This window comes from Sinocyclocheilus anshuiensis, unplaced genomic scaffold (genome assembly GCF_001515605.1).
Source record: "Sinocyclocheilus anshuiensis isolate Anshui unplaced genomic scaffold, SAMN03320099.WGS_v1.1 scaffold428, whole genome shotgun sequence".
NCBI lineage: Eukaryota > Metazoa > Chordata > Actinopteri > Cypriniformes > Cyprinidae > Sinocyclocheilus > Sinocyclocheilus anshuiensis.
In genome coordinates, this window is record NW_015558563.1 from 95,015 (window position 1) to 97,772 (window position 2,758).

The window sequence follows — 2,758 nt, forward strand, 5'->3', positions numbered from 1 at the left end:
GATGATGGGAAATGTAGTCCGGAGTGACATGTAACAGGCTGTGTGGTGTGAGAGTCAATATGATGAATAGGCGACCTCTTGTGGCAGTCGGATGGAAGTCTATGGACAGAATTCATGACAGGTTCAACCGTAATTTTACGAAGCTACGAGAATACTTTTTGTACACAAAGAAAACAAAAATAACGACTTTATTCAACAATTCGTCTCCTCCGTGTCACCCTGGTGCCATTTTTGAGAATATCCACTGAGCGTAAACAGCGTATGCTATTCTGTGTCAGCTGCATAAAGTCGTTATTTTTGTTTTAAATTAAAAAAAAAAGTATTCAAATTCTGAATGAATTAGTCAAGAAAGCGCGCTTTGCTCTCCCTATAATAATTATAAAGCTGTCATTCATTTCAGGTTATCGTGATCTCACAAAAATCCATTATAATCGATGAGGCTTGACCATAGGAGGGGTTTAGAGACACTGAATCTTAGAACTGCTTCGAACAATCGTTTGAGAATCGTTGGAAAACGAGGTGATATTAAATGCATATTTTGAGAAAACGAAAGGGATGTTTGACCTTGCATGTGTAGCCGGTGATAGTAGTTTTCTCCACCAATTAGTGGAACGAAGGGTCGTGTTGTTGTTTCACATGTCCTATTTGACCTATAAAGGCAGTGGTGGGTGTTTTAGGAGTACACGTCTAACAGTCACGAGTGACGTCATCTGATTTCCGGCGTGGCGTGGGAGTGAGTAAATGGTAAGGAGTTGTTTATTGTGGTTGTACCTTAAAATGGTTGTATCAGTTGGGGTTTTATGGGCTCATTTCTTCTTAGTGTGGACTGAGGAATCCTGTGTCACATTGTTGCAAACGTGTGTTGTATGGGATTGGGTTTACGATGTGGAGTTTCCGGTGTACTGCGAGCTGTATAAACCGGTAAGTTGTTTTTAATTGTCTTTGTTCTGTTATTTAGTGACTAGGTTGGTCATTAAGAGTCTATTTTTTTATTTGTTTTAGTTCAAAAAATAAAAATAAATAAGGGGAGGGCACGGCACTGAGAGACGTTGCAGTGGGTTTCTCGTCGGGGCGTCGTTGGCTGCACGCTCATACACGGATACCGGCGTTGCTGTTTCCCGGGCAGCGGTGAGGTGCAGACAGCCTCGTCATACGGGACGGTGCTTATTAAAACTGCCAGACCGGCGGTTTTGAGTTTGTGAATTAGAACTAGTGTGTTGCAGAGCTGTTTTATTTTATGCGGCGACCAGTGTGTTTACGGCAGTATTGGCCACTTGTAATATCAGCTGAGCGGAATTTTGGCTTGCTGCAGTTTTTTTATTGATTGCTGTGTATTGCTTCACTCCCAGGTCTTGGATGAGCAACCAACAGTCGCCACCGTGTTCTGTGGTTTTGTATTTTAAGGTTTATGAATGTAATTGTTGTTGTGGTTTAATTTTGTTTATTGTAGTTTTTTTTTGTTCTTGTTGATTTAGTTCTTTGTGAATATTTGAATTTATATATATATATATATATATGAGTCACGGGACGACCAAACGACAGACACAGTGGGTGTGGCGTCAGGCCTCGGAGAGGCTTTTTTTAACAGGGTTCTGGTGTCCTTGTCGTGCTGCGGGTTCGTGCTGGGAAGGGCAGTGGTCAGGAAGGAAGGGTCCAGGTAAGGGGCGGAGTCCGGCGGCCGCACGCGCTCCCCTCTCCAGTCCGGGGCGCGAGGGGCGGCGGCTTCTTCCAGCGGCTGCATCCTTCTCGTTGCCCACGGCGTGCGAAGGGACTAGACGGCCCGGCATCCTGGCCCAACGGCCGTGTAACGCGGGCGGTTCTCGTCTGGACCGCGGGTCCGGTAGCTCACGACTCTGGCGGCACAGGAGTCCCTCTATGCACCGTTCCTGGACCCACGAGGACACCAGCGTGCATGCACGGGGAAGAGACCGGTCTCCCGAGGAGAGGCACGCTCGGCATTTAAACAGCGGCGGCGATGAGGCTCCATTCGGTTCAGGTGTGCCCCATCACACACCGCCAGCCCTGGCTATTTCAGCGCCCCTCCTCTCTCACGCACCCACTCCCGTCGGGAGCCTGGCGAAGGGCGGCGATTAAGGGACCCAACCACAGGGTAAATGACAATAGACGAAACGTCACTTACCCCTTTTGTGGCTGGGAGGCCGTCTCCGTCGTTCCTCCGTCCCAGTCCGGGTCTTCACTAGCTTTTGCGAGCGAGAGGGGATGACGTCATCAGGCGTTCCCCACTGTGCCGTCTAGGCTCCGCCTTGCCTGCATTCTCCACAAATGTCACGGGACGACCAAACGACAGACACAGTGGGTGTGGCGTCAGGCCTCGGAGAGGCTTTTATTAACAAAATAATATAACAAAAGTTTCCAGGAAAAAGGGGAATCAAGTGTCCAAAATAAAACAAGGGATCTGGTGTCCTCGTCGTGCTGCGGGGTCAGTGAAGGTGGGGCAGTGGTCAGGAAGGAAGGGTCCAGGTAAGGGGCGGAGTCCGGCGGCCGCACGCGCTCCCCTCTCCAGTCCGGGGCGCGAGGGGCGGTGGCTTCTTCCAGCGGCTGCATCCTTCCCGCCTTGGCCCACGCCGTGTGAAGGGACTAGACGGCCCGGCATCCTGGACCGACGGCCGTGTAACGCGTCCGGACCGCGGGTCTGGTAGCTCCCGACTCTGGCGGCACGGGAGTCCCTCTATGCACCCTTCCTGGACCCACGAGGACACCAGCGTGCATGCACGGGGAAGAGACCGGTCTCCCGAGG